The 18,332-nt window shown below is 39.3% G+C and overlaps 1 pseudogene; it reads right to left on the reverse strand.

Annotated features, from left to right (window-relative positions):
• Positions 1–5,820: 5,820 nt before the first annotated feature.
• Positions 5,821–6,503, reverse strand: LOC118848874 (annotated as a pseudogene).
• Between the last annotated feature and the right edge of the window lie 11,829 nt (positions 6,504–18,332).

Raw genomic sequence — 18,332 nt, forward strand, 5'->3', positions numbered from 1 at the left:
GTGGGTGGGGAGGGAAGACGGGAGAAAATTTGGAATTCAAAGTTTTAAAGGCAGATGTTCAAAAAAGAAAATTTTTGCATGCAACTATGAAATAAGATATACAGGCAATGGGGCATAGAAATCTATCTTGCCTTACAAGAAAGTAAGGGAAAGGGGGATGGGAGAGGAGTGGGGTGACAGAAGGGAGCGCTGACTGGGGAACGGGGCAATCAGAATATATGCCATCTTGGAGTGGCAGGGGGAGGGTAGGAATGGAGAGAAAATTTGTAATTCAAACTCTTGTGAAAATCAATGCTGAAAACTAAAAATATTAAATAAATAAATAATGATTTTTTTAAACACTGAGTAAAGAAAACATCAGCAAGGTCTGTATGAGAAGACCTGAAGTCTATGAGATGGGTCTTAGGGATTCCTAGGGAAATGTCCTCACACAGACAGGCACAAGACTCAATGCAAAGAGAATTGTGACTCCTCTTAATGCATTCTCCCCCCAACCTTTGTAACTTCCTGGAAAGATACCCATTATTTGCTTGTCAAAACTGTGCCTGTTTCTGGGGAGAGCTGTATATCTTCATCATCACAGTTGTACATAATATTAGAAAAGTGCTCTATGTAGTTCAAAAGGATTGTACCTTTGCACCAAAATAGTCTAGTTGAGCTAAGAGCTAGAGAGAATGACCTGGTGCCACAGACAAAACAGCAAGAATAACTGAAGTGTGAATGAGCATCCTCTCCATCCCACTGGAGTCCTTTTCTAGCCTCGAATTATCTAATAGTCCTACCTAGTACTATCCTCTTTTCTTACAACACAAATGACTGAGCCTGGTTATTCCAAAACTAAGACTGGCCATACTGGTCACACCAATCTGCAGCTAGATTTTAGCTTTTAGGATGAACAGTCTCTTTAAGGGAGTTCATTTCTTTTGCATGATCATTTCTTTGGTCTCTTATTTTAAAAATAGCTTCTGAGGATTTGCAGGAATTTTGATAATTAGATGTTTTCTCTATCATGTTAATTTGGTCAATAATCATATGCTACATTGTCACATCTCTTTTTTATTTCATTAACTCATTATATAAATACTACATTAATAAAATTTCACAGGCCACTTTTTTATCCCCTGCTTCTACAATGAAAATGTAAGATTATTAAGGGCAGGGATAATTTCTTGTGCTTCTTTGTACCTCTCACAGTGTCTTATACCTTATAAACATTCAAAAGCATATTCTAATGAATTAGGCACCTGAACCATGAATATCAAAGAATTGGTGAACATGGTTGACTTGAAATCTTTATCACTAGATATAATGTCCACATCAGCAGGATAGATCCTAGATTTCTTGTAGCATGTTTTGTAAACTTTAAGGTGCCATACAAATGTTAGCTTTATTATTAAATTTCAGATATTTAGTTCTTCTGACCATAATTAGAATTTAGCTTCTTTCTTTTTCTGGCTCTTGGGTTCAATTTGGCGTTAGAATCATCTTCATAAGCTCATGGGACTTACAGATTTAGAGCTTGGATCCCTTCAACTCTCTTCATTGTATAGAGAATTGTACTGAGGTCCAGAGAGGTTATCTGATAGGCCTAATGTCACACAAGCAGCAGAGGCAGAATTTGAGCACAGAATTTTTTAACTCCAATTAAGTGGGCTTTTTGTTTTTGTTTTTGACACAGAGACAGATAAGAAGGAAGTCTCAGAGGTAAATGATAAGGAGAAAATGAATACATATAAATGTCATCTGAAGGACCCACATTCCAAAAGAAAGCAATTACTCCCATCTGGTAAGGAACATTTGCATCACTCTGACTGTTCTAATAGAAACTACAAGCATATTAACTATATGCAGCCGAACTACAGAGTACATGGTTGGACTTACATCTAGAGTGTTGACTCATGTAAGGCATAGAAGAAACGAAGGTGCTGCAACTAAAACCCAGGAATTCTGAACTCCATACTTCATTCCAAACTCCACAATATATTCTAGACCCTGAACTCAGCTCTCAGGGGTCATTTAATATTATGTTCCTTCTCTCCACTAAGAATGGGACTGGATTTGAGCTGAGTGGCCCCTGTTCTTCTAGATGGGCTAAGTCTCACTCATTTCACCCTCTTTCTTTCCAGTGAAGACGAGAACTGACTAGGACACAAATATGACTGGTGATAAACCAGAATCACTAAAAACCAGGATCCCAATACTGTATAATATTCCCCATGCACACACTTCCTTAGACCCAAAGTATGGAGAGAAGAAAGTAAGTAGCCTTATTAAGCCCCCTAGAATAGGGACCATCCTCCTCCTGAGTGTCAGGGATCATCACCAGTCCTAGTCAGGCACCTTTCTCGGAGTCTTTCCCCAGTCCCAACTTTCATGCATACAATAGTCTCCTTCTAAAAGGGATGTTAAGATATAGAGACATACTTACGAGGCTGGTCTGCTGCCCTGGCACAGGACAGAACTGTGGCAGTCTGCATGTGGAAAGGAGAGGAGGCTGGAGAAGGAGTTATAGAAACAGAACAGTCTGAGATCATCTCCCCCTGGTACTATAATTTTCATTTCACCTTTCAGAAAAATGACACTGAGAGGGAGGGGAATATCTGGGACATCTCTAAAGAAAGATCAAGCTTGTCACATGTGCAAATCCCTATCAGAAGTGACTTGTAATCAATTAAAATCACCAAAGGAATAATGGGAAGCAGAGGTTAAGAGGAAACATTCTGCACCTGCACTGACAGGGATTCAAAGTCACTTTAAATCCCAAGGCTCAGCGCATCTAAAGTACTGTGGGGCCCTTTCCTTCCTGGTCCTCAGAAAACAGAAGTTGAGAGTCTATGCTTCATGTAGGAAGTGTATTGAGTGGGCCTCAACTTGGGCTTTCTTGAGGTAAGGTTACTGGTCATGTGTACAATAAAAATTCAGCCCAGCAAAGTCTTACATGAACTGATGCAAAGCAAAGTGAGTGAAACCAGGAGAACATTCTACACAGAAACAGTACTGTTGTAAGGATGATCAACTGTAAAAGATTTAGCTACTCTGATGAAAACAGTGATCAAAGGCTACTCCAAAGGACCCAGGACTAAAAATGCTATCCATCTCCAGAGAGAGAACTAATGAACTCAGTGAAGATTGAAACATACTTTTTTATTTTGTGTGTATGTTCTATTTTGTACCATAGCCAATACGGAAATATGTTTTGCAGTCTTCACATATATAACTGATAGCACATTGTTTGCTTTCTCAAGGGCTAGGGAAGGGACAAGTGGAAGGATGAGAATGTAGAACTCAATTTTTTTAAGTGAATGTTAAAAAATTTTTTCATCTTATTGGAAATTATTTCTAGCCTTCCGTCACCATGGTACTCTAAAATCAACTGAACCCTATCACCTGCTCATTCACCATCCTCTGGTGGAAGTATTATATTTATATATATATATATATATATATATATATATATATATATATATATATATATATATATGTATATATATATATATATGTATGTATGTATATATACACATATGTATATATATGTATATATACATACATATATATGGACACTCATATATACATAAAGGTATATATATACATGAATATTCCCTTCAGCTACCCTAATACTGAGGTCTCATGAATCTTACACATCATCTTTCCATGTAGGAGTGTAAACAAAACAGTTCAACTGTAGTAAGTCCCTTGCAATTTCTTTTTCTTGATTACCTTTTCATGCTTCTCTTGATTCTTGTGTCTGAAAGTCAAATTTTCTATCCAGCTCTGGTCTTTTCACTGAGAAAGCTTGAAAGTCCTCCTCGATAATTTCTTGAAAGATGATATCTGGGCTTTTTTTTTGATCATGGCTTTCAGGTAGTCCAAAAATTTTTAAATTATCTCTCCTGGATCTATTTTCCAGGTCAGTGGTTTTTCCAATGAAATATTTTACATTGTCTTCCATTTTTTCATTCCTTTGGTTCTGTTTTATAATATCTTGATTTCTCAGGTTTGGGCCTGGGGCTTAGCACTTAGTAAGACTCAATCAAAGACACTGAATTAATCAAAGGAAAGAAAGGCCAAACTCTTCAAGGGCACTTGTTGAACTAAGTGCTAAAGAACCCATTTTGATTACCAATTATTCCTTTTGAAAAGAAACATTTCCCACCTGAGTTTGGCTCTGATATTGGATCTTTGCATAACTGGAATCTCAACCAAACTGGAGATGATTTTATTTGAAGCCCATACTTGCCTACTCTTTTTGTTCTTTGTTTTGATTAACCTTGTTGCTAGTTCTGTCTCCTTTAGGCTTAAGCACACTACACTTTCAGGTGACTGATTAAGCATGTAGCATTCTTGGAATTCCTGCCAGCTCGCTAAAGAACTGACCTCTGGAATGGGACTCTTGGGGCAGGGACAGCTCTACCTCCAATTTCATCAAGAAGAAGCTATGGAAAATGAGACCTTCACCCCTTACCCCAAGATTTTGAGCCCCAAGCATTCGAGTGGGGGTGAATGATGATACTGTTCTGTGTACTTATTTTGTATTATCCCTGCTGTATTGTTTTATTGTTATGATACTATTGATCCTATGTAATGGCTACAAAGACCTAGGGGTGCACAACTGAATTGTAAAACAAGTATTTTGGGAATGATTGATTGACAAGATTATCTTGCTGGGACCTAGAGGTAGGTCATGTTTGTGTTGTAAATGATATGTTTTGCTTTGTTGTGAATGATATGTTTTAGTTTCCTGTGTAATTGGATCACAGTGTTCTAGGATACATGCCTGATTAAATTATGTATCCTAGTACAAGGGGTGGAGTGTGTTGGTAATCAAAATGGGTTCCTTAGCACTTAGTTCAACAAGTGCCCTTGAAGAGTTTGGCCTTTCTTTCCTTTGATTAATTCAGTGTCTTTGATTGAGTCTTACTAAGTGCTAAGCCCCAAACCCCTATTAGGTGTAAAACCTTAGTGGGTGTGGATTGGCAACTAAGGTGGGGCCCCAGGTGGGGCTAACTCCAGGGAGGGCCTAGTTTACATGTCTGGGAGAGCAGAAGCTTTTAGACCACGTGGGTTTAAGTCTGCCTCTTTGTGATGATTCTAGGTCACGTGGGTGAGTCGCATGTGTGACTCACCCCTGACGCTGAAAAAGATATAAAAACCAGGGGCTGGCTGTCTGTTCTTTGGAGCTCTACCTGCAGCAGTTGTGGTGAGCGTGACTCTGGGCCAGCCCTTGTTCCGAGCTCCCAGGCTGAACCTAGATGTTGGTAACTATGAATTGTATTGGGTCTGTCTGTTGATGTTTGTAATTTGTTTGTATTTTGTTTTGAAGTTCAGGGTGCTGGTTTTTTCCCCTGAACTAAGTGAATGCTGTCTGTATGCTGAATTAAAGTAAGCTTGTCAACCCCTTCAACCTCGCTTTCCTTATTAAAGCAGATCAAAAGAACCTGTGCTTTCCCAGCGTGCCGGCAGCTTTCTGGGTGCTGGCTGTGGGTGGATCTTACACCCCAACAGAAGCTGCTAGCCAGATTGTTGAAACGGGTTCTAGGATCTCTGGCCAGTTATCTTTGATAGTTTCTTTGAAGATACTGTCCAGGTGCTTTTTCTCATCGTGGCTTTCCAGTAGATCAATAATTCTTAAATTGTCTCTCTTGGATCTATTTTCCAGGTCAGTTGTTTTTCCAATCAGATATTTCATATTTTCTTCAATTTTTTCATTCTTTACATTTTGTTTGACTACTTCTTGATGTCTCTTAGAGTCATTAGCTTCTATCTGCTCTATTCTAATTTTTTTTTAGCAGGCATAGTTCAATTTATTTGTTTATAAAAAACATCTATGTGGTTGCCACAGCAGCTGCCTGGGTCCTCTGGACAGACACTCGAGTGTGAGTCTTCACAAGATGATTGGTGAATTCCTGATAGGGAGACTTAGTGAACACTGTCTCCTTCCACAGGTCTGGGGTTAGATAGCTGTATGTTTTGGAGATGGCATCAAAGGTAGCTTTAGCAAAGTTGCCCAGAGTGGCAGTACAGCCTCTTGCAGAAGTATACCAGTCATCAATTCCAGCAATCATCAGGAGTTTCTTAGGCACAGGAGCTGAGACAATGCCAGTACCTCTAGGAGCAGGGATCAGGTACACCAGAACCGATCCACATCGCCCAGTGACCTTGCAGGGCACCGTGTGAGGCTTGCCAATCTTGTTCCCCCAGTAGCCACATCTCACAGGAACAATGGACAGCTTGGCCAGAACGATAGCACCACTAATAGCTGTGGCCACTTCCTTGGAGCACTTGACACCCAGACCAACATGGCCATTGTAGTCACCAATGGCCACAAAAGCCTTGAACCTAGTACGTTATCCAGCTCTAGTTTGTTTCTGAATAGGCATGATCTTCAGAACCTCATCTTTCAATGGAGATCCCAGGGAGAAATCTATGATCTCAGACTCCTTGATAGGGAGCAAGAAAAGATAAATCTCTTCCAAAGACTTGATCTTCATGTCCTTGACTAGGCGGCCCAGCTTAGTCACAGGAACCCACTCCTTGTTTCGGCCTTTCCTCCCCAGGTCTGCGGCCCCGGCCTCGACCTGGGCCCCCACTGCTGAAGCCACCTTGGAAGCCACCCCGACCTCCGACCCCGGGGCCCCCCGGGGCCTCCTGAACCTTCTGCAGCACCGGTGTTGTCCTCCATTTGGTGTTCACTAGAAGTAGCTCAATTCTAATTTTTAATGAGTTGCTGTCTTCATTTTGCTTTTGAGTCTTCTTTTCCAATTGGATGATTTTACCTTTCAGGGTGTCATTTTCTCTATTTAGATTCTGAATCTCCTTAGCCATTTCACCAAGTTTACTCCTTAAAGATTTGAACTCATTCACATTTTTTTTCATTTTTTCTTTCATCTCCCTAATTCCGTTTTTAAAATTCTCCTTTACCTCTTGCAGAAATGGTTTTTGGGGTTGAGACCAGTTCACATTCCTTTTTGAGGTATCAGATGTGGTTATAATGTCAATGCTGTCCTCTTCTGAATTGGTATTTTGATCTTCCCTGTCTCCTAAAAAGAATCAATGGTCCTTGGTTTTTTATTGTTCTTCTTCATGTTGATTAGGTTTTTCCTGGCTTTACAGTGGGTTTCTGCTTTTGGGACTCAGGGATTTCTGTCCCGGGTTTCTTGGTCTGAGAACTGTGAGCCTAGTTACTGGCTTCGTTTATTATAGCCTTTGGTTTCTTGAGGTGTAGGGGAGGGGTCGTCTGGCTGCCAGAAGTCTCCTCTTTCCCTGGGGGTGTTCTTCAGCACCAGTGGTCTCAACTGTTGCCTGTGCTGGTATCTGCCTCTTCCTCTGGCTGTGCAAAGGCTCGTCTGGGTTCCTGGTGTTGACGCTTGCTGGCTCCACCCTTCTGGGACTCAGGAGTTCCTACTGTTTGGCTACTGAAGCCCTACTTCTGTCTCCTCTATTCCAGCATTTTTCCCCAAGGAATTCTCTAGGTCAGTGAGGGAGGGAGGGAAGGATGAGAGCCATTTACCTGGCCATTATGTCTCCTGGAAGTTCAAGAAGGTGGGTTTCAAACTTTGGGCTACAAGCCTCAAGAGAAGATGGACACAGGCATTGCACTGCTACCTCCTGTCACTTGTACAGACTCCCATCCTATGTTGGGAAGCCTGAGGATCTCTGTTGGTTTGAGGCACCCATCTTTCTACCAGCCTGGATCACCGGCTGGTTTCCGCAGTTGCTTCCGCTTTGCTGCTACCTGGTGTAGCTGTACATGCCAGGCACTTTCCCAGCCTACAGATCCATTCTGTCAACCTTTTGGACTTAACTGGCTCGGAAATTTGCCCCAGTCAGTCTACTAGTGGCTTCTAACTCTCAAATCTGCTAAGATTCACTTTTTAGAGGTATCTGACAGAAGTTGTGAGACAGCTCCGGTTAAGATGCAGTTTTTACGTGGTCATCTTGGCTCTGCCCCCCTCCATTCTAACTTTTAAGGCAGTATTTTCTTCAGTGGTCTTTTGGACCTCCTTTTCCATTTGGCTAATTCTGCCATTCAAGGCACTCTTCTTCTCATTGGCTTTTTGGACCTCTTTTGCCATTTGGGTTAGTCTACTGTTATTTTATTTTATTTCCCATTATCACAACTATTTATTTAGTATTATACTAGAAGTGTTAGCTTTTTAAAAATTTATTTATTTAACATATTTAGTTTTCAGCATTGATTTTCACAGGAGTTTGAATTACAAATTTTCTCCCCATTCCTACCTTCCCCCCAACTCCAAGATCACGTATATTCTGGCTGCCCTGTTCCCCAGTCAGCCCTCCCTTCTGTCACCCCACTCCCCTCCCATTCCCTTTTCCATTCCTTTCTTGTAGGGCAAGATAAATTTCTATGTCCCATTGCCTGTGTATCTTATTTTCTAGTTGCATGCAAAAATTTATTTTTGTTTTTGAACATCTGTTTTTAAAACATTGAGTTCCAGATTCTCTCCCCTCTTCCCTTCCCACCAACCCTCCCTATGAAGTCAAGCAATTCAACATAGGCCACAGGTGTATCATTATGTATAAGTCTTCCACAATACTCATGTTGTGAAAGACTAACTATATTTTGCTACTTCCCAACCCATTTCCCTTTATTGAATTTTCTCCCTTGACCCTGTCCTCTTTCCAAAGTGTTTGCTTTTGATTACCTCCACTCCCATTTACCCTCCCCTCCATCCTCCCCCCCTCTTTTTTTATATTATTCCCTCTTCTTTCCTGTGGGGTAAGATACCCAATTGAGTATGTATGGTATTCCCTCCTCAGGCCAAATTTGATGAGAGCAAGATTCACTCATTCCCTCCTCACCTGCCCTCTGCCTTCCTCCCACAGAACTGCTTCCTCTTGCCACCTTTATGTGAGATAATCCACCCCATTCTATCTCTCCCTATCTCCCTCTCTCAATATATTCCTCTCTCATCCCTTAATTTGATTTTATTTCTTTTAGATATCTTCCCTTCATCGTCAACCCACCCTGTGTCTGCTCTCTCTCTCTCTTCATATGTATGTATATATATATATATATATATATATTTATATATATATATATATATATATATATACACACACACATACATACATACATGCACATTCACATATATATATATATATACATAAACATATATATATGCATATTCCTTTCAGCTACTATGATATTGAGGTCTCATGAATCATACACATCATCTTTCTATGTAGGAATGTAAACAAAACAGTTCAACTTTAGTAAGTCCCTTATGATTTCTCTTTCTGTTTACCTTTTCATGCTTCTCTTGATTCTTGTGTTTGAAAGTCAAATTTTCTATTCAGCTCTGGTCTTTTCACTGAGAAAGCTTGAAAGTCCTCTATTTTATTGAAAGTTCATATTTTGCCTTGGAGCATGATACTCAGTTTTGCTGGGTAGGTGATTCTAGGTTTTAATCCTAGCTCCATTAACCTCCAGAATATCGTATTCCAAGCCCTTCGATCTCTTAATGTAGAAGCTGCCAGATCTTGGATTATTCTGATTGTATTTCCACAATACCCAAATTCTTTCTTTCTGGCTGCTTGTAGTATTTTCTCCTTGATCTGGGAGCTCTGGAATTTGGCAGCAATATTCCTAGGAGATTTCTTTTTGGGATCTATTTGAGCAGGCGATTGGTGGATTCTTTCAATTTCTATTTTGCCCTCTGGCTCTAGAATATCAGGGCAGTTCTCCTTGATAATTTCTTGAAAGATGATATCTAGGCTCTTTTTTTGATCATGGCTTTCAGGTAGTCCAATAATTTTTAAATTATCTCTCCTGGATCTATTTTCCAGGTCAGTGGTTTTTCCAATGAGATATTTCACTTTGTCTTCCATTTTTTCATTCCTTTGGTTCTGTTTTATAATATCTTGATTTCTCAAGTCACTAGCTTCCACTTGCTCCAATCTAATTTTTAAGGTAGTGTTTTCTTCAGTGGTCTGTTGGACCTCCTTTTCCATTTGGCTAATTCTGCCTTTCAAGACATTCTTCTCATTGGCCTTTTGGAGCTCTTTTGCCATTTCAGTTAGTCTATTTTTTAAGGTGGTGTTTTCTTCAGTGTATTTTTCAGTATTTTTTGGGGTCTCCTTTAGCAAGTCATTGACTTGTTTTTCATGGTTTTCTCACATCCTTCTCATTTCTCTTCCCAATTTTTCCTCTACTTCTCTAACTTGCTTTTCCAACTCCTTTTTGAGCTCTTCCATGGCCTGGGACCAGTTCGTGTTTTTCTTGGAGGCTTTTGGTGTAGGCTCTTGCACTTTGTTGACTTCTTTAGGCTGTATGTTTTGGTCTTCTTAGTCACCAAAGAAAGAATCCAAAGTCTGAGACTGAATTTGGGTGTGTTTTCGCTGCCTGGCCATATTCCCAACCAGCTAACTTGACCCTTGAGTTTTTCAGTGGGGTATGACTGCTTGTAGACTAAAGCGTTCTATGTTCCAAGCTTGGGGGGATGTGCCAGCTCTGCCACGCCAGCACTCGGCCTTCCCAAGAACCCCCAACCTGGACTGGGCTTAGATCTTCAGCAGGCTGTGCACTCCTGCTTTGATCCGCCACTTAATTCCTCCCACCAGCTGGGCCTGGGCCCAGAAGCAACAGCAGCTGTAGCTGCCCCACCTCTGCTGCCCCGGGTTGTGGCCGAACTGTGAAGTCCTTCCACGCCCGCAGCTTTTCCCACTAACCTTCTCCGCTGTCTTTGGTGTTTGTGGGTTGAGAAGTCTGATAACTGCTGCAGCTCACTGATTCAGGGTGCTAGGGCCCACTCCGCCTGACTCCTGGTCTGGTTGGCCCGAGCAGTTCATGCTCAGTTCTGCTCTGCTCCGCTCCCAGCTCCCAGCTCCCAGCTCCCAGCTCCATGTGGGATAGACCTCACCCAGAGACCATCCAGGCTGTCCTGGGCTGGAGCCCTGCTTCCCTCTGCTGTTTTGTGGGTTCTGCAGTTCTAGAATTGGTTCAGAGCCATTTTTATAGGTTTTTGGAGGGACTTGGTGGGGAGCTCACTGCTTTTCAGCCACCGTCTTGGCTCTGCCCCCGGAAGTCTACTGGGTTAGTCTATTTTTAAGGCGTTATTTTCTTCAGTATTTCTTTGGGTCTCCTTTAGGAAGCTGTTGACTTGTTTTTCATGATTTTCTTGCATCATTCTCATGTCTCTTCCCAATTTTTCCTCTACTTCTCTTACTTGACTTTCCAAATCCTTTTTGAGCTCTTGCATGGTTTGACACCAATTCACATTTTTCTTGGAGGCTTTTGATGTAGGATCTTTGACTTTGTTGACTTCTTCTGGCTCTGTGTTTTGATCTTCTTTGTCACCAAAAAAAGTGTATAGTCTGAGTTTTCTTATGCTGCTTGCTCATTTTCCCAGGCAATTACTTGACGTTTGAGCTTTTTGCCAGGGTATGAATCCTTTCAGAGTGGAGAGTGCTTTGTCCCAAGCTCCAGGGGTTTTGCATTGCTGTTTTCAAAGCTACTTCTATTCTGAGGTGGTATGATGCTCCTCTCCTGGCCTGTGCCCTGGTCTGTGAGTGCAAGCATTCCTTTCTGCCATGTAACTACCAGGAGAACTCACTCTCCACAGTCACTGCAAGCTCTGGATGGCATGAAATTTGATGTAGGCTCTACACATTCATTCATATTGAATCTATTTTCACATTAGTCATGTTGTAAAGGAGAATTAGAACCAATGGGAGAAACCATGAGAAAGAAGAAACAAATGAAAGACAGGGAGAGATGGAAAGAGAGAGGGAAAGAAAGAGAGAGAGAGAGAGAGAGAGAGAGAGAGAGAGAGAGAGAGAGAGGGAGAGAGAGAGAGAGAGCGCAAATAATATACTCCAATTTGCATTCAGACTCCATAGTCTTTTTCTGGATGTGGACAGCATGTTCTGTCATAAGTCTTTTGGAATTGACTTTGATCTTTGCTAAGAAGAGAGAAGTCATTCAAAGTTAGTCATTGCATATTATGACTGTTATTGTGTACAATGTTCTCCTGGTTCAGTTATATGAACTGGTTCAGCACCAGTTCATATAAGCCTTTCCAGGTTTTTATGAAGTCTACCTGTTCACGTTTCTTATGGAATAACAGTATTCCATTACATTCATATATCACAACTTGTCCAACCATCTGCCAATTGATAGGCATCCCCTCAATTTCCAATTCTTGAACATCACAAGAAAAGCTACAAGAAATGTTTGTACATGTTGGTCCTTTTCCCATTTGCACGATCTCTTTGGGGTACAGACCTGGAATTGGTATTGCTGCGTCAAAGAATATGTGTATTTTATAGCCCTTTGGGTATAGTTCCAAATTGCTCTCCAGAATGCTTAAATCAGTTCACAACTCCACCAACAATGCATTAGTGTTCTAATTTTCCCACATCTCCAATATTTGTTGTTTTCCTATTTTGTCATGTTAGCCAATCTGATAGGTGCAATGTGATACCTCAGACTTGTTTTGATTTGCATTTCTCTAATTAATAGTGATTTAGAGTACTTTCTCATATGACTATTGATGGCATTTATTTCTTCTTCTGAAAACTGCCTGTTCAGTTGACCTGTCCTTTGACCATTTATGAGTTGGGGAATGATTCATATTCTTATAAATTTGACTTAGTTCTCTTTACATTTTAAAAATGAGGCCTTTATCAGAGACACTAGTTATAAAAATTCTTTTCAAGTTTTGCACTTCCTTTCTAATCTTGGTCGCATTGGCTTTGTTTGAGCAAAAATCTTTTCAATTTAATGTAATCAAAATTATCCATTTCTCATTTCATAATGGTCTATACCTCTCATGTGGTCATGAGTTCTTCTGTTCCCCAGAAATCTGACAGATAAACTATTTCTTGCTTTCCCAGTTTGCTTATAGTATCAGTCTTTATTTCTAAATCGTGTATCCATTTTCACTTTGTTTTGGTACATGGTATAAGATGTTAGTCTATGACTGGTTTCTGCACACTATTTTCCAGTTTTCCCAGCAGTTTTTTGTTAAATAGTGAGTTCTTATCCCACAAGGTGGAGTCTTTGGGTTTATCAAACAGTAGTTTACTATAGTCATTGACTACTGTGTCTTGTGTACCTAACCTATTTCATTGATCTACCCCTCTATTTCTTAGCCAGTACCAAGTAGTTTTGATGATTGATGCTTTATAATACAATTTAAGATCTGGTATGGCTAGGCCACCTTATCTAGCATTTCTTTTCATTAATTCATTTGATGTTCTTGACCTTTTGTTCTTCCAGATGAATTTTGTTATTATTTTTTCTAGCTCTATAAGTTAATTTTTGGTAGTTTATTTGGTATGGCACTGAATAAGTAAATTAATTTGGGCAGAATTGTGATTTTTATTATATTAGCTCAGCCAACCCATGAGCAAATGATGTTTTTCCAATTATTTAGATTGATTTTATTTGTGTGAATAGTGTTTTGTAATTGTGTTCTTATAGTTCCTGGGTTTGTTTTGGCAGGTAGACTCCCAAATATTTCATCATGCCAGTAATAACTTTAAATGGAATTTCTCTATCTCTTGCTGTAGGGCTTTGTTAGTAATATATAGAAATGTTGATGATTTATGTGGGTTCGTTTTATATCCTGCAATTTTGCTAAAGTTGTTTATTATTTCAAGTAGTCTTTTTTTTTACTTGGTTCTCTAGGATTTTCTAAGTATATCATCATATCATCTGCAAAGAATGATAACTTAGTTTCTTCTTTGCCTATTCTAATTCCTTCGATTTCTTTTACTTGTATTTTTGCTAAAGCTAACATTTCTAGTGCCATATTTTTTTTTATTTTTTAATGCAGTTTATTTATTTAACATATTTGGTTTTCAGCATTGATTTTCACAACATTTTGAATTACAAATTTTCTCCCCATTTCTACCCTCCCCCCCACTCCAAGATGGCTTATATTCTGGTTGCCCTGTTCCCCAGTCAGCCCTCCCCTCTATCACCCCCCTCCCCTCTCATCCCCATTTCCCTTCCTTAATACCAGTGGTGATAATGAACATGCTTTTTTCATCCCCCAATCTTATTGGAAATGCTTCCAGCTTATCCCCATTATATATAATGCTTACCGATGGTTTTAGGTAGATGATACTTATCATTTTAAGGAAGACTCCATTTATTCCTATTCTCGCCATTGTTTTAATAGGAATGGGTGTTGTATTCTGTCAAAGCTTTTTCTGCATCTATTGAGATAATCATATGGTTTCTGTGACTTTGTTGTTGATATCATCAATTATGTTGATAGTTTGCTTAATATTGAACCAGCCTTGCATTCCTGGTATAAATCCTACCTGGTCATATTGTGCAGTTGTTTTAAAAGAAATTTAGCTTTCTATGTCTTGCTGCTGGGCTTTATTGGTAATATTTAGAAATGCTAATGATTCATGTGAGTTTATTTTATATCCTGCAACTTTGCTAAAGTTGTTCTTTCAATTAGTTTTGATTCTCTTGGATTCTCTAAGTATATGCTCATATCACCTGCAAAAAGTGATACCTTTCTTTCCCCAACACTTATTCTAATTCCTACACTTTCCCTTTTCTTCTTTTATTACTAAAGCTAGCATCTAGTTCAATACTGAATAAATGTGTTGATACTGGGTATCCTTGCTTCACCCCTCGACTTAATGGGAAAGCTTCTAGCTTAGCCCCATTACATAAAATATTGCTGATTTCTTTTAGATAGATACTACTTGTCATTTTAAGGAAAGTTCCATTTATTCCCTTGCCATCTAGTATTTTTAATAGGAATAGGTGTTGTGTTTTGTCAAAGACTTTGTATTTATTGAGATAATCATATGATTTTTTTTAGTTTTCTTATCGATATGGTCAATTATGCTGATAGTTTTCCTAATATTGAATGAGCCCTGCATTCCTGGTATAAACCCCACTTTGTCATAATGTATGAGCCTTTTGATATATTTCTGTAATCTCCTTGCTACCATATTATTTAGAATTTTTGCACCAATAATCATTAGGGAAATTGGCCTATAATTTCCTTTCTCTGTTTTTCATCTTCCTGGTTGAGGTATCAGCATCACATTTATGACATAAAAGGAATTTTGTAAGAATTTTCCTTTGCTTATTTTTCCAAGTAATTTATTTAGTAGTATTAGAATTAATTGTTCTTTAAATGTTTGATAGAATTTAATTGTGAATCCACCTGGCCCTGGACATTTTTTCTTAGGGAGTTCATTGATGGCATCAATTTCTTTTTCTAAAATGGGATTAAGTATTCTATTTCCTCTTTTGTCAATCTGGACAACTTATATTTTTATAAATATTAGTTTCACTTAGATTGTCAGATTTGTTAGCATATAATTGGGCAAAATAGCTCCTAATTATTTTCATTTTCCCTTCATTGATAGTGAATTCACCCGTTGATTTTTGATACTTATAATTGGTTTTCCTCTTTCCTTTATTAAACCAAATTAAGTAATTGTTATCTGTTTTATTCTTTTTCTCAATAAACATTATTAGTTCACTGTTTGTTCATTCCTTTTATTTTCAATTCTATTCATCTCTCCTTTGGTTCTCAGGACTTCCAATTTGGTATTTAATTAGGGATTTTTAATTTGTTCTTTTCCTAGTTTATCAGTTGCATGCCCAAATCATTGATTTGTTTTTTTCTCTATTTTATGGATATAAACATTTAGAGACATAAATTTTCCTTCACGTATTGCTTTGGCTGCATCCCATAAGTTTTGGTATGTTGTCTCATTTTTGTTGTTCCCTTTAATGAAATTATTGATTGTTTCTATGATTTATTCTTTGACCTGCTTATTCTCTAGGATTAGATTATTTAGTTTCCAACTAATTTTAATGTATCTTTTTAGCGGAGTAAGAGAATGAAGGAAACAGAGTATTTCATGTAATGACAGAAATTTAATGATATTTAGGAGTTTTTGTTTTGCTTTTATTCTTTTTATTCTTTGTTATAAGGGACAGTTTTCTTCGAGGGGAAGGAGGATGGTATTTGGAAGTGAAGAGTGATGTAAAAACACAAAGTACTACCAAAAGTTTAAATAATAAAGTACAGGGGAGTGGAGCTAAGATGGCGGCTTGGATAGCAGGGACTTGCTTAACCTCTCCCCCAAATCCCTCCAAACACCTGTAAAAATGGATCTAAGCAACTTCTAGAGCTGTGGAACCCACAAAATAGCAGAGGGAAGCAGATTTTCAGCCCAGGAAAGCCTGGAGGGTCACTGGGAAGAGTCTATTGCATGGTGCTGAGAGTGGAGGGTAGCCCAGCATGGGCCACGCCAGGACAGATGAGGTCTGGAATCAGCCAGCTGGAACAGGCCTTGGGGCCATAAAATAGTGAGCTGTGGCAGTTACCAGAGTTCCCAACCCACAAACACCAAAGAGCAGGTTAGGGAGAAACTGCGGGATAGAGTTCAGAGCGGCCCGGCTGCCAGCTCTGGGGGTGGAGGAGGTGGTGCAGTGGTGGTGGTAGCAGCATCAGGAAGCTCCAGAGGCTACTTCCAGAACTCCAGCTTAGCTGCTTCCTGAGTCCCTGGCTCACACGGTGGGAGGAATCTAGCAGCGGATCAGAGCGGGAGCCTAAGGAGCACTTTGTGGGCACAAAGACAGAATCTCTTGCTGTGCCCTGCCTGGATCTGTACTGTGGTCCTAATTGGTGGTTCTTGGGAGAGGAGGAATGCTGCTGGGAGAGAGCCTGAGGTGGCGGTGAAGTAGAAGTATCTCTGAAAACAGCAGTGTTTGGACACTAAAGCTTGGGACAAAGTACTTTCTACTCTACGAGCAGTCATATCCTGACAAAAAGCTCAAGGATCAATACTTGGCTGGGAATATGAACAGGCAGCGAAAAAGAACTCAGACTCAAACTCAGACTCAAACTCAAACTCTAGATTCCTTTTTTGGTGACAAAGATCAAAACATACAGCCAGAAGAAGTCAACAAAGTCAAAGAGCCTATATCAAAAGGCTCCAAGAAAAATATGAATTGGGCTCAGGCCATGGAAGAGCTCAAAAAGGATTTGGAAAAGCAAGTAAGAGAGGTAGAGAAAAAATTGGGATGAGAAATGAGAGTAATGCAAAAAAATCATGAAGAACAAGTCAGTGACTTGCTAACAGAGACCCCAAGAAATACTGAAGAAAATAACACCTTAAAGAACAGACTAACCCAAATGGCAAAAGAGGTCCAAAAAGCCAATGAGGAGAAGAATGCCTTGAAAGGCAGAATTAGCCAAATGGAAAAGGAGGTCCAAAAGACCACTGAAGAAAATACTACCTTAAAAATTAGACTAGAGCAAGTGGAACCTAGTGACTTTATAAGAAATCAAGATATTATAAAACAGAACCAAAGGAATGAAAAAATGAAGACAATGTGAAATATCTCATTGGAAAAACCACTGACCTGGAGAATAGATCCAGGAGAGATAATTTAAAAATTATTGGACTACCTGAAAGCCATAATCCAAAAAAGAGCCTAGACATCATCTTTCAAGAAATTATCAAGGAAAACTTCCCTGATATTCTAGAGCCAGAGGGCAAAATAGAAATTGAAAGAATCCACCAATCGCCTCCTGAAAAAGATCCCAAAAAGAAAACTCCTAGGAATATTGTAGCCAAATTCCAGAGCTCCTAGATCAAGGAGAAAATACTGCAAGCAGCCAGAAAGAAACAACTTGATTATTGTGGAAACATAATCAAGATAATACAAGATCTAGCAGCTTCTACATTAAGGGATTGAAGGGCTTAGAATATGATGTTCTGGAGGTCAAAGGAGCTAAGATTAAAACCAAGAATCACCTACCCAGCAAAATTGAGTTTAATGCTCCAAGGCAAAATATGTATTTTCAATAAGGTAGAGGACTTAGCTTTCTCAGTGAAAAGACCAGAGCTGAATAGAAAATTTGACTTTCAAATACAAGAATCAAGAGAAGCATGAAAATGCAAACAAGAAAGAAATTCAGGGGCGGACTAAATTATATCCAAGGTCTCTTACAGCTCTATATCTATGATGTACTATTTTATGATGAAGCAGAAATTCCCCATTAGTGTGATTATGCAAGTTCAACCAGAATTCCTTACAATGGCTTTGCTACTACTATCCGACCTCCCTCCCTCCAAATACTCTACACAATAATCTGCTTGGGTTTTCTGATAGCTCTTTAGATCATTCTCTCAAGACTCACGAGACAGATTCAGAAATGACCATAATTCTGCAAAATATAAGTTCTTTAAGGCAAATGCTCTTGTTTTTGTCTTTGTATTCTGAATTTCTATCAGGAAAAAAATCACAGAAAACCCAGATCAGTTCAGATGGCCCAAATATGGAGATATCATTGAGAAAATGATTAAAAGTTAAG

Source organism: Trichosurus vulpecula, chromosome 4 (genome assembly GCF_011100635.1).
Source record: "Trichosurus vulpecula isolate mTriVul1 chromosome 4, mTriVul1.pri, whole genome shotgun sequence".
Classification (NCBI taxonomy): domain Eukaryota; kingdom Metazoa; phylum Chordata; class Mammalia; order Diprotodontia; family Phalangeridae; genus Trichosurus; species Trichosurus vulpecula.